Source organism: Ambystoma mexicanum, chromosome 2q, assembly GCF_040938575.1.
Source record: "Ambystoma mexicanum isolate Mex_15411 chromosome 2q, UKY_AmexF1_1, whole genome shotgun sequence".
NCBI classification, from domain to species: Eukaryota; Metazoa; Chordata; class Amphibia; order Caudata; family Ambystomatidae; genus Ambystoma; species Ambystoma mexicanum.
This window is the reverse complement of record NC_090924.1, coordinates 627048915-627063125: the sequence shown is the minus strand read 5'-3', so window position 1 is coordinate 627063125 and position 14211 is coordinate 627048915. Positions and strand designations below refer to the sequence as shown.

The 14211-nt window shown below is 45.9% G+C and overlaps 1 long non-coding RNA gene across 1 annotated transcript; it reads left to right on the top strand.

The window, feature by feature from the left end:
• Nucleotides 1-5361: 5361 nt before the first annotated feature.
• On the top strand, nucleotides 5362-6810 carry LOC138568997 (uncharacterized). The gene is made up of 2 exons (XR_011303044.1): nucleotides 5362-6001; nucleotides 6245-6810. It is a non-coding gene; the product is annotated as an uncharacterized lncRNA (long non-coding RNA).
• Nucleotides 6811-14211: the final 7401 nt, after the last annotated feature.

The window sequence follows — 14211 nt, the reverse complement described above, 5'->3', positions numbered from 1 at the left end:
TGCATTGGGTCTTTCGTGTGCTTTGTGAGGCTTAGGGTGTCGAGAAGGCAGAGGATAGCTTCCTTCATCGGTTTTGTGGCTTTGTTGCCAGGGAGGTTAAATTTGCCTAGGAAGATGTTGGCGCGCGAGAGGGACATGGTGGCGAACAGGTCGGTGAAGTCTCTGATGAAGACAGCGTTGGGTTTGGGTGGTCTGTAGATGAAATGAAAGGTGACTGCATCCGTTGGGAGAGTGGGAAGTGGCAGAAGAAGACTTCAAAGGAGCCAATGTTGTCAATGTCAAGTCTGGTGCATGGCCACAAGGTTTTGTGGATGACTGCATGGCTTCCACCTGTCTTGTTTGGCCAGTATCTGTGTTGGATGCTCTAGCCATTGGGGACAAGGATGTCTAGGATGTGGGTGGAGGTGGGTGTCAGTCAGGTCTCAATGATGAAGATGGTGTCAAGGTCGGGTGTAGTGATGAGGTCAGCAATATCTGCTGCATGGGTGATAGCTTAGCAGACATTGGCGACCATCAACTTCCGTGTTGTGGATGGTGAGGGGGTTGTGAAAAGCTTGAGGCTGATATGGGCGAGGTTGCTGCATTGCAGAGTTCGTGCCTTAGAGGAGGTGCAATATCATTGCTGTTGGCATTGCCTGGTGATGATGGGGATGGCCTGTGGGCACATGTCATTGTTTGCTCACCTGTTGTCTGAGCAGGGGTTTGGGCCCTGGGTCCTCCCGGTCCAAACAGGAACAAATAGGAATTGTCCTTTTCTTCATCTGCCCTTCACTTCAGATGCTCAGGCAAGAGAAGCCCTTGATCTATGAATTAAGAGCAGAAAGGAAGAGGCAGGGCTAAGAAGGTGGGTGGGGCATAGGTCACATGACCTATATCCACTTGCACCTGCTCACCAACTGCAAAGGAGAAGTGGCTAGAGGGCTGCTTAAGTAGCGGAAAAGGGCAGCAGAATAGGAAGGCACCAACATTTAAGCAGTGATTGACGGGTGGGTGAGACTTAGGCCATGTGATCTAGCTCCACTTGCACCTGCTCACCAACTGCAAAGGAAAAGAGGCTGGAGGGCTGCCTAAGTAGGGCAAAAGAGTGGCAAAATAGGAAGGCACCAACAGTTTAGCAGTGATTGATGGGTGTCTGGGACTTAGGCCACTTGAGCTAGATCCACTTGCATCTGCTCATCAACTGCAAAGGAAAAGAGGCTGGAGGGCTGCTTAAGTAGGGCAAAAGAGTGGCAACCAGGAAGGCACCAACAGTTTAGCATTGATGTATAGGGCGGTGGGGCCACAGGTGCACACCATCAGCACAGGTAGAGACAATGGAGTCTGGGCACACCCACACACCACACCCCTTTCCACACCAAGAGCAATCCAATAGTAGCATCAATACTTCAGATGGAGGACATGCATGCATTGCAACACCAGCAACAACACCAACACCAACAGCAGGCACCACAGAGGAGACTCAGCAGGAGAAGGAGGGTGAGACAGGCCCAGCATGCCCCACCAATGCAGCCAGCCTAACCACGCATGCAGCCCCCAATCTCAAACATCAGTGCCAGTCCTTCCAACCCAACCCGGAGCACAACCACACCCTGTTCCATCTTGACCGGGACACCGTCAACACCATTGTGGACATAATACACGATTGAAATACGTATCGCCATCCCCCCTCTGCTGAAGGTAGTGTCGGTGCTCCACTTCCTTTCCACAGCCACCTACTAGCACACAGTGGGGCACATGCATGGCATATCACCACCCTTATTCACTCGCATCCTGAAGCAAGTGCTGGATGCCCTCCTCAAGCACACAACAGAATACATATCCCTACCACGGACTCCCCAGGAGATTCTTGAAACAAAAGGTGGCCTCCATGCCAAGGATGTGGTTTACCGCAATCGCCAGCAATACCACTCCAACAATGTACAGATGGGAAGCGACGACAGCAAGATCATCACAAATTGTTGTGCCCGATATCCCGGATCAACCACAGGAATGCTGCATGTCACCATGGGAACAAGCAGCGGAGAATGCCTAACATTGCAGAGCCTACTGCCAACGCTCCCCATCAGAAAATCCTAAAGAATGCTACACATCACTAAATGGACACAGACACAGCTGTATGCGTACACAATGCATGAGCAACAACACGGCCGAGCACACCGTGTATCATCTTGAAGATGCAACCCACACCATTAGTCCTTGGCACAGGACACATTGAGGGCCTAAAAATGGCGTGCATACATCCAGGGACATGTGCATGTGGCCAACGATAATCTGGCGGCATGTGTATCTGACGCAACGTGCCCCTGCCCCCTGACATTGAACTGCAACCACCTGGTGATGATGAAGGGGATGAAGAAGAAGTGGCTGCGCATCATTGCGGTGCCGATGCATAGGAGGGACGTCTGTGCGCCAGTCAGTGATTGCACAATATTACTGACACACATGGCTGAAGAGGGTGACATGATAGTTTGACAGTGGGCACTGGGTGTGGGGGTACATGCACACTATGCACTGTATGTGAATTAATGACACATGCGCAATGATGAATCTCCACTCAGGTCTTGCTTTTGACACAACGGGTGTATTGAATTTAACAATGTAAACGGTGCAATATCCCACCACCACCCTCCCTCCCTCCCCCTCCCCCACCACTCCCCCGCACACCCTCAGCTCCCTCCCCCTCCCCCCACAACTCCCCCACACACCCTCACCCCCTCCCTCTCCCCCAAAACTCCCCCACACACCCTCACCCCCCACCTCCTCCCCCCCACAACTCCCCCACACATGTCCCATCAAGTCTCTAATGCCCTCATCAGGCTGCCCAGACTATTAATTAGCACTCCCTGGACCTGGTGGCGGCATGTCTAGCCGGCGCAGGGTGCGCGACGACCTGCGGAGTGGGCTTGTCTGGGTAGAGCTTGACAAGGATGGTGTGGCCGCCTGCTCAAATTGGGTTGCCGGACGTCCTGACTCCATGACATTGGCTATGCGGCTGAGTACCTGCCGCAGGGCGGATACCTCCTCGCACAGGCGGCTAGTGTTCTCTGCAAATATTTTGCCCATGGAGGCGATGTTCTCCCACCACTCCTGCCTTGCCTGGGCGTTGTCCTCCACGAACTGCCGCACAAGGGCAGTCAGCCGCTTTGAACGCTGTGGCCCTGCGGGTGCACCTGTGGAGGTGGACGGTCCCTGGGTGTGATGCTCGGCCTCACTGCTCTCCACTTTGGGACTAAAGGCCCCTTCAATCAGCTCCCGCCTAGACTGCTCCACGGTGGTGGCGTGGTCCGACTCAAGTGATGAGATTTGGGGGGATGCCTGTGGACTGGGCGTGCAGGGAAGTTCTGAGGCATCGTCCTCCATGGGCACACATACCTCATCCTGTGCCTCCTCCTCAGCCTGGGGTGCTGTGGCTGCCACCTCCCCAGCCAAACTGGACTCTGCCGAGTGTAGAGCGTCGGCTGTTTCCTGTGGCTGTGCAATAGGTGTTGGTGCTTCCGCCTCAACGGCCCTCGGCAGCACCGGTGCCTTGGCAACCTGAGGTGTTTTCACAGGTGGTGCATGGCGGCCCTTGGGTTGGCCCTTCCAGGTGGAAGGCCGGTTGGCCTCATCCCGGGCCCTCTTCCGGGGTGTGGTTCTCGGTGGGGTTGAGTCCTGGGCATCGTTGTCATGGTCTGCGCCTGTGGGGGTCGAAGAGAGGGACGGCATGAGTGATGTTTTGATAGGCATCATACATACATTTGTACAATTAATCATCCACACAATCGAGGGTAATAGGCATTAGAGTTTGGATGATCACATTGTTTGATACATGGGTGGGTTATGCAGACATACGTCGGGGTCACTCATGTTGGCCAAGACCTATGGTATGTGACATGCATATTTGCTGGGGCCTGCATGCATTGTGACTTAAGGCATTTACATTATGTGTGGTATGTGTCAAGTACGGCATTGCCTAGCTGCAGGCATCTGCATGTGTCTGTATGCGGTTACATGTCCCTGCGATAAGACCTACATTGGCAAAACTTCTAGACCCGTAAAACTCAGAATTTCTGAGCACAAGTCCAGGATCCGCACTGGCAATTTCACATCCCCTCTTGCTCTTCATTTTTCCGAACAACGTCATAATTGCGACGACTTACGCTGGTGGGCAATTGAACAAGTAAGATGCTCTGACCCTCACATTTCTGCTAATAGATTATCGATTCGAGAAAATTGGTGGATTTATAATACCCAAAGCCATATTGTAGGCCTCAACTCACAGGAAGAATGGGCTGCCACCGCCTCTACATTTGTCTAAGTTCGAATTATGTCACCAGCAGCCGATATTACTTTATCTTCTCACTTCTAGCTTTTCTATAGAAACTATTGCAGTTTCTATTTTAGGCACTATGTTATCTGTAGTTTAGTTTTTTTTATTAGTTTTTTTATTTATTTTTATTTTATCTTCAGTTTTTTCCTGAAATTAGTGTAGTTCGTAATTTTTCCTTGCAATTTTTCTTTTTAGTTTATATATTTCCACAGGTCAGGGTTGGCAATTCCCTTCACTAGCCTGTGGAAATACACATATATTAATTTTATGCTGCCTCTTTATTTACATTGCAACTTGCAATGTGGCTGTTTTTCTCTTTCTTTTTGTTAACCATCCCATTAATAGTATTCACAGCCATTATTCATTTGAACATTTTGTGCAACTTTCTTGCAGTAGCCTGCAAATGTGCCCCCGAGTAAGATTTACTGCTCACGAGGCGATCTTGCAGATTGACGCTTTTTTTACTTTACAGCACGTGTGCTTACTGCTATTGCCTCAGCTGGAGTCTTTGGGACTGCACAGCATCGGGGAGAAGTGTGTTTTCCCTTCCCAGTTTGGGCTCGTGCACATGCACTTCCAGCTGGGGCTTATTTTGACTAATTACCTTGTCATCCGCCCTTTTGGCTATTTAAACCCCTGCCGTTGACAACTCTCGTGAGATTCATTGAAATCCCGGGGGCATGGATGTATGCAATTTCAAGACGCTAACATTGTTTAGGTAAGTCGGGTAGGGATGTTTTGTTTTGTTTTGTTTTACTTGTTCATTTAACTACTGGAAAGCTTGCAGCCATATGCTAAGAGCCGAGGTACTACTGCCTTTGTCTACATGCATCTCGTGTCCATCTGTCTACTTTATATTTGTAAGGCTTGCAGCCACATTCTGAAAGCCGAGGCTCTGCGCCTCTAGCAACGTGCATTTTGAAAAACGGGACATTATTTGGATATTGTTCCCAAGCAGATATATCTGGCTTTTACTAATGGTTGGGAAACTGCTAGTCAGATGCATGGGTGTTATAATAACATGCATCGCCTATAACAAATTTATTGTTTTAGTTAACTGCTGAAAATGCTCTGCAAAACGCTTTAAAACATTCAGGAATGTTTTACTTTTTTTGCATTATTGACACTTCTATGAGCACGGCAGCAACCACATCTGCTGAGCATTTTGCTCTGTGTTGAAATATTTCGAAACATTTGGGAACACAATTCGATTACTATCAGGCCGACCATCTCAAAACAATTATGTTGTGTTATGATAACACCTTGCACTGGCGGCATATTGTTTATTTATTTATTTATTTATCTAGTTAGTTTTTGGTGTGCTCATTACGCCACGCCGAACAACATTCCATCCTGATAGGACAACTTTTTGCAGACGCCTTGATGCCATCTGTCGCCTGCAACACAATGTCAAGATCAATGTCTTTTTCGCCTTGTTTATCCTTATTCAGGTGAGCAGAATGTCTTTGCCCTATGGCTACATTGGGAAGGACTGCACCTCGGTGGTCTTTTTCTATTTTTCCGAGAGGTTTCTAATTTATCATTGCCTCTCTGTGATCATAACATGTCCCTACTTGTCGCTTTTTGTTTTCCGCAGTTCTACTTCATAGAGAACTGGTTTTGCTGGCCTACATTTATTTCTCAGGATTCACATTCGGGAAAAGGTGACCAGCGTTCAAGGTTGAGATAATGGTAATTCAAGAATTCAATTGCTATACCCATTTCTCCCGTTATCAAGTTTGGAGGATTTTTTGCCTTATCATTTTGGAGGGAGGCACTCTCCCTGTTCGTTATTCACAAGATCATTCCTACCAAAACCATATTTTTAGTTTATTACGTAAATGTTTAAGTCTTAGCGTAATATTTATTGCACTAATTATTTTTGAATTCATATGACTGATGTGTGTGTCTTTCTACTTCTGTTTTATGTTTTAGGCAAAATTATGGATTCAGCCTGCACAAATCTTTACAGCTGAACGCATTATCGCCTCATATATGCAGTTTTCCACATTATAAAATCCTGTGGCATACATCTGATGGGAGTGCACCGTCCTGAAGAAGATGGGCATCAATTGTGAATCAGCTTAGATGCCTTGTACCATCGAAACTACTGTCTGTTTACATGTCGGACCCAGTGTATTCAATAGGTCATGACAGTATAGTAGTTGACGTACGGCACCCCTCCTTTTTCTGTTGGTCTTAACTTTAGAAGTAACCAACATTACCTTGTCTAGTAAGCTACGGCGGTTCTTATATTGTTAAATGTGGCCGTAGCCTCTGACCGCCAGCTGGATGATCCCCTTCAACCGACATGACGTTCAGACTGCTTGGCTACATTAAGTTAGCATTGACTGAATTATCAGTCGTGTTTTTAGAAAAGTACTGTGTTTTTCAATTTTCTAATTAAATGGTATTATTCAGATAATGAGCTCTAAACATGATTTAATATGTATATTTTAAACATATAATGAAATACAAATAAAACGTTCATGGTTTCTAAATTTCTTTGCTTTTGGTATGGTTTGATCTGTGGTTCTGAATTTGGAAAACCCCCTCCTAGTTCTATAGACGGGTTCCTCCATAATTTGTTTTTTTTCCGCTGACACACTTTACGGTTATTATTGTTGTTACTTCCTCTTTGTCAGCGAAGTAGAGGTTTTCCCATCTCCTGTTTCGCTTGTCTTAGTGCAATTGGTTTATTGCATGGGTTTAATTCTAACCATTTTTTTCCTTGGTTATAGGTTCATTGTTTATTATATAGTGAGACTATCGAGGGCAGTCGTTTCCATAGTTTTTTCTCATAGTTTTTCAGTATAGTTTGTTGCACAGACTCTTTTTCTTCTTTTTGTAGTTTCATTTTTTCATCTTTTCAATCCTTCATTTTTTCATTTTTTGTCGACGTATATATTTCTCTACACAATTCTTACTTTAATATTGATTTGTTCTATTGTTTAAGATGGCTGCTGTAGACATTTTTTCGTTCAGCGAGGAACAACTGGCTGAGGCAACTCGGGGCCCCTCTTTTTTTGATTCCTTGATCCAGGCAGTAGGTGAAGAATCAAGTGGGGGCATCACTAGTGAGAGCATACTTAAACTTAGGAAAAAGAAGTTTAGAACGGAAATGCATGGACATTTACTTACCGAATATTTGAAGAAAAACATCATCCCTCAGGGATTATTGGTAAGGAACGAACCATGCCTCTTTATTGATGACTTAGAATACAAAACCGCTTTTGCAGGCATAGGCACCAAATGTAGCAGAGATTGGATGTTATTGACCATCAATACCGCTCTTAAAAAAAGTATTGCAGTTGGCAATGAAATAGACGAGGCAGAAGCAGCCTTTGCACTTGATACTACCATTCTGAATATCAAGGAAAAATTGGACCTTATTGATAAACATACAAAGGAGTTTATCAAGATAACGACAACCAAAAAAATGGAAAAGCTTAAAAAGGATATTTCCAATTTTTCTAAAGAAAATGCTTACCCATATTTAAGTCCAGATTATGTGGGCCCTGGGCAATGGCATGATCCAACTCTGGCCAACTTAGGCCAACAGAATTATAGAAAAAGGGTTACCTTCTCTAATAGTTCTTCAGACGGCAGTGGCTCTTTCCCCAATAAAAATCAGAGCGACCAAAGAGGTCGTTCATGGAACAGAGGACAATACAGGGGGCGCAGAGGACGCCAAAATTGGCAATTTCAACAATACCCTCAGATGCCCATGCATGCCCCGCAGGGCCCGTACCCTGGTTTCCCTCCACCCAACCTTCCTTTTCCTCCAACCGATCTAGGGCCTCCACCCATAGAAAACGTGTTTCAGACCAGGAGGAAGGCATATCGACGGTGAACCCTTCTGACTACCCGTCAGCCGTCTATAACATTTCTAAACGCATTCTTTCGACCCAAGAAACAGCCATTCTAGAAAAGGGCTTTTCATTTATTCCCATTAAGAATCCTAGTCAGATGGACCTTGAAATAGAGCTTCGGAATTTTTTCAGCAAGGTCCGCCTGAAAGATTACTTTGTTGACAGCAATTCTGATCGCCTAGAAGAGGACAACACCCCATTTCATTTGAAGTCTAGTTTCACACCGACTTCTCAAATGGTTTCTCCCGAAACCATGATTTTTGAGCGGTCAGTACTTAGAGATTTCCACTCTATCTTCTCTGCTCCTATTGATGCCAAACACATTAGGTCATTTAATTTCTCTAAGAAGGAATGGGAATGTCTTAAAAGACTCAAGGAAGACTCCTCCATCATTATCAAACAGGCTGATAAGGGGGGAGGAGTAGTGGTTTGTGATGCCACGTACTATGATTCCGAGGTGATGAGACAACTGAACAACACTTCTTTCTACTTGAAACTTAGAGGAGATCCGACAGACAGTATACGGGCTGAGATTCTCGCCTTGGCCACACGGGCACGTGATATCAACATTTTGAGCCCTAAGGAATTTTCTTTCCTTACCATCAAGGGCACTCGAGCTCCGCTCTTCTATATCCTTCCTAAAATTCATAAGGATAGCTCGAATCCACCGGGCAGACCTATAGTGTCCTTATGTGGCTCCATTCTAGAACCTTTGGGCAAGTACCTTGATTTCTTTCTCAAACCGCTTGCTGCCGATACTCCTACTTATCTGGCAGACACTACGGATGCCATTGTACACTTGGAGGGCTTACCGTTTAACACTGCCACTAATCTATTCATCACCTTAGACGTGGAATCACTATACTCCAATATTCCACAGTCAGAATCTCTTCCCATTATTAAATTCTTCTTGGACATGAGAAATGACCCACAGCAGGTTCCCAGTGAATTCCTCATTGACCTTTTAGAAATTGCACTTACCAAAAACTACTTTCGGTTCAAGGAGGATTTCTTTCTACAAGTCAAGGGAACTGCTATGGGAGCTTCTTTTGCTCCCAACTATGCCACCTTATTTATGTGGGCTTTTGAGAAGGTTTCCATCTTCGATGCATCCAATCCTTACCTTCAATCTATTATCTTCTATCGAAGATATATAGATGATATTATAATAATTTGGGACAAAACCTTGGGTAATTACGAAACCTTCCTTACATGGATGAATTCTTTGAACGACCACCTTCGTTTTACTATGACTGTCAACAACATGTCTATACCATTTTTGGACCTTTTGTTGAAAGTCAAGGATGGGGCAATTGCAGTGGACTTATATCGTAAGCCTACCGATAGAAATACCATCCTCCACTTTGAAAGCTTTCATCCTCAAGCCTTGAGAGTCAGCATTCCCTATGGCCAATTTTTAAGGGCAAGGCGCAATTGCTCAGATAAAACAGATTTCTCCAAACAGGCCGATATTATTGAAAACAAAGTTTTGGATCGAGGGTATCCCCATCAGGGACGTCATTTCACCAAAATGCCAGGGGTAGCGGAAGTGACATCACCCGACCCTTGACCCTCTGATGACATCACAGGAAGTGATGTCATTAGACCCCGCCCCAAAGTGATATAGCGGGTAGCGATGGAACACGACATTTCACCCGTTGACGAAACAGGAAATGGCATCACATAGCATTGTACACTATGAAAAATATAGTTATGATATCACTATATGATGTACATTCAGACAAGAATGGATCGCCATATGTATCATTAAGTTCAGTGTTTATTGGCCCGTATTACCAAATGACTGTGTATGCAAGCAGACGTCCATGACCAAATGATAAGCGTAAGTGCTATATAATAACACATCATTAAGCGCTTTATATAGAAAAAATATACACCCAATATCACCCAACCTGTGTTGGTACTCATTTATCGACCTCAGAAGGATGAACGGCTTAGGCTTAGTGAGGCGTTTAAGAACAGACTAAATCAGTGACTCACCCCCTGAAGTGTGCCTGAAATAAACATTTAATGAGGCCAGCAATTACTGTATAGAATTCCAGAAAGACACATTATTTGGTATTCCTATTCTTTCTTATTTAGGGTCAGTGCTGAAAGTGTTAGAAGAAAAATAAGAACAAGTGCCTCAAGTCTTTTTTTTAAGGGGCCTGAACAAGAAAGCCAGCCACCCCAGAAGTAAAGAGCCACAGCCCAGGAGCTTGCATAACTTTAAAAAAAAAAAAAAAAAAAAAAAAAATTTTTTTTTTTTTAGTAGAGGTCGCAAGGGACACCACAGAGGTCGCAAGGGACACCACAGAGGTCGCAGTTGCGACCCCTGGCGACCCCCAAATGACGTCCCTGATCCCCATCATATATTGTGCCAATCTCGCAAGAGAGCACGCCACCAACATCGCGAGATCCTTTTAACTAAGAACAACCGTGATAAATCGGACCAATCAAGAATGGTTTGCGCGATGACTTATAATATGCATCATTCGGCTATTAAGAAAGCCATTAGCAAGCATTGGCATCTTTTACAATTGAACCACCCAGATCTGGTTTTTCCCACGTTTGCTTTCAAAAAAGGTAAAAACCTGAAGAATTGGCTCTCCAAAGCCAACAGATCCTCGTTTCCATAAGGACCCAAAACCATCACTGAGATGTGGGGCATGAACAAAGTGCAGGGTCATTTTCCATGCGGATACTGTTGCCACTTCGGGTCTACCACAGCTACCTCGGCTGTGAACATCAATAACAGGGTATGGAAGCTTAGGGATCACACTACATGTAACTCCAAGAACGTTATATATGCGGTTACATGTCCCTGCGATAATACCTACATTGGCAAAACTTCTAGACCCGTAAAACTCAGAATTTCTGAGCACAAGTCCAGGATCCGCACTGGCAATTTCACATCCCCTCTTGCTCTTAATTTTTCCGAACAACGTCATAATTGCGACGACTTACGCTGGTGGGCAATTGAACAAGTAAGATGCTCTGACCCTCACATTTCTGCTAATAGATTATCGATTCGAGAACATTGGTGGATTTATAATACCCAAAGCCATATTGTAGGCCTCAACTCACAGGAAGAATGGGCTGCCACCGCCTCTACATGTGTCTAAGTTCGAATTATGTCACCGGCAGCCGATATTACTTTATCTTCTCACTTCTAGCTTTTCCATAGAAACTATTGCAGTTTCTATTTTAGGCACTATGTTATCTGTAGTTTAGTTTTTTTTATTATTTTTTTTATTTATTTTTATTTTATCTTCAGTTTTTTCCTGAAATGAGTGTAGTTCGTAATTTTTCCTTGCAATTTTTCTTTTTAGTTTATATATTTCCACAGGTCAGGGTTGGCAATTCCCTTCACTAGCCTGTGGAAATACACATATATTAATTTGACAAACATGTAGTCCAGTGTCTAGGAGTACAAGGATTTAAAAGAAAGAAACAAGCAATAACGGTTCCCTCTTCAAAAGCATTAGCTTTTGCTTATTGTCAACCGCTCGAGGCCAGGCCATTTTTGTACAAGAAGCCACCTTGCGGAACAGTCTCCTGATTGCCCAACATTTTACCAAATTCTTCACTTTCAGACATTAACGTAGCACTCTCAGCACACTGCAGGTAACTCGATGGACTGTGCAGCCCATTGCAAGCCTCCCCTCCACCGACCGCTAGGGGCATCAGAGTGCTATAGAAGTGAAATACAACATAACTGAAGGAAGACAAATATGCATTACTTTGCCAGAAATTGTTCAGAGGTGTAAAGACTGGTAGGGGGTGTCTGTACTTCTGCTCTCTATATGGTAGAGGAGAGGCACAGAGGACCCCAGCCAAGATTCTCTATTATTGGTAACGTAGTCGAGCAATCAAGGCCTAGCTTCTCAGGAGGTGATGCAGGCTGGTTCTTAAGTACAGTGTAGTCCCCGAACCCCCACCACAAAGGAATGTCCACACACTGTATTACTGAAAACACAGTCTTTATATAATTAATATTCAAAGGTATGTACACAATCACAATAACGCACTTTGTACTCGGAAGTCAATAAAGATAAATATGTACAATTATAAAGTGGTACCACTAATGTTATCGAATCTCATTAAAGTGCATCAACTGTACAGTTAATATGTCACACAGATCAATAACGAGTAAACCAGCAATAGAGATAGGCAGGAACGTAAAATGGTTGAAACAATAGGCAGATGCTGACCCCTACCGCTAGGAACAGTTCTGTGTGGAGATCCCCCCAACTGGGCAACCTGTAAATAAAGATATATAGCACAAGCCCAGTCCAAATGTTCAATAGTTTTACTTCTTCCTGTTAAGGTTTTACGCCCCCAATGTACCTGGTGGAGTAGAGTTCTCCGACGATGCGCCGGCCAATCCTTCTTGAGTGCCTCCCTTTCAGGCGGGAGCCACGGATCGTCGAGAGGTGTCGGGGAACTTGGCGTTCGGTGTCAGGGAATCGACGGCCCTTCTTGAGTGTCCTCCCTCTAAGGCAGGAGTCACGGGTCGTCGAACGTCCGACGGGGAACAGGGTGAACTATGGCAGGGAAGTGGCAGCTTTGTTCCTAGCGGTGCTCATCGACGACAGAGCGTTGGCGTCCTGCAAGGAAGAGGCGTGCGGGGCACCTCGGTGACAATAGTTCTGGACCGCAAAGAGATGATGAAGAACTGTGGCCCAGCAAGGGTGTCGAGTCGTCGGCGTCTCTGTGGTCTTTAGGTGGCAGGAAACCCACCGGTGGATGCTCCTTGGTGCGTCGACGGTCGGGCCTTCTCCAGCGGGAGACAAGCGGATGACGATGCAGACGAGAGCGTCCGATGATCAATGGAAGTTGATCAATGGAAGGCAACGGCGGTCGTCGACAGTGGTGGACAACAGTCCGAGTGCTTCTCCTTGGAGTTCCACAGCAGTCCCCGTATCGGGTCGGCAGCCTGTCGAAGGTCTGTCTACCAGGGAGCGTTGGCAAAGATCAGCTGTGCACGTTGGTCCCTCGTAGCTCAGGAAGAGGGCACCTTACCAGGTCCTCTCTGGGTCAGTCCTTGGAGGCACAGCAGCTTTCAGATTGTGAGGGAGAGCAACAGCACTTCTTCTCGTCCAGCAGGGCTTCAAGGTTAAGCGTCAGTTAATCCAGTTACTCGTCGTAGTGGACTTCAGCTTCTGAACACGATTCCTAGTAGTGAGAGGTCCCCAGATATACTGTTGATCTCCCATTCATTCCGCTGGGTCACACTCAAGCATCCAATCACGACTACGGGCATTCATGCAGGCAGGCAGCCAATCAGGCACACAAGGTATTCAGGCCATTCACTTCTCTCCAGACACTCACAACAAGTTATGTGTATTGGGACAAGTACCGAGCCATTCAACACTCCAAGCTGCATTCATACTGGTTTCGGGCAGGGTTGTCTCAGTCATTGTGTCAACCACCAGATACTAGACACCCACAACACATAATTCATATTCGTCACACTCTCTATTCACCCAGGTCCCACCCACAGGAGGTACCCACAACATACATCACCGGGAAGGCTCCAGCTAGTCTGGCCGGGCCTTCACAACAACACCATATATGGCATTTCCACCAAACAGCCAGTCAGGGGGAAGGGACAGAGTCAGGGCTTCCCAGGACTTTGGGAAAAAAAGGTAATGGGTAATAGAAAGCAAGAGGCCACTGGGGCCATCTTGTTTTCCATCAGGAATCAACTGATCCCAATGTCAGGGCCGGGGTATCCCAAAATGGAGGATACACCGCGCACCTGTCAAATTCAGCATGGAGCTGCCACCAGCCCATACCCTGCTCTGCGAGCCACCCACAGGTGCCCAAAAACATACACTAGGGGCACAGGGTTGTACCCCCACCCATGGGTGCCATAAGGGTATCCCACGGGTCCATTCACCAAACCAAAAGAAAGAGAGCTGCACCGCCAGGAGTCCCACATGAACTCCTGCGCGGAAAACACGACAGAACACACGATAAAAAGCAGTAACGGACAAGGATACAGAGGCCCTGTCCCTCCGATGC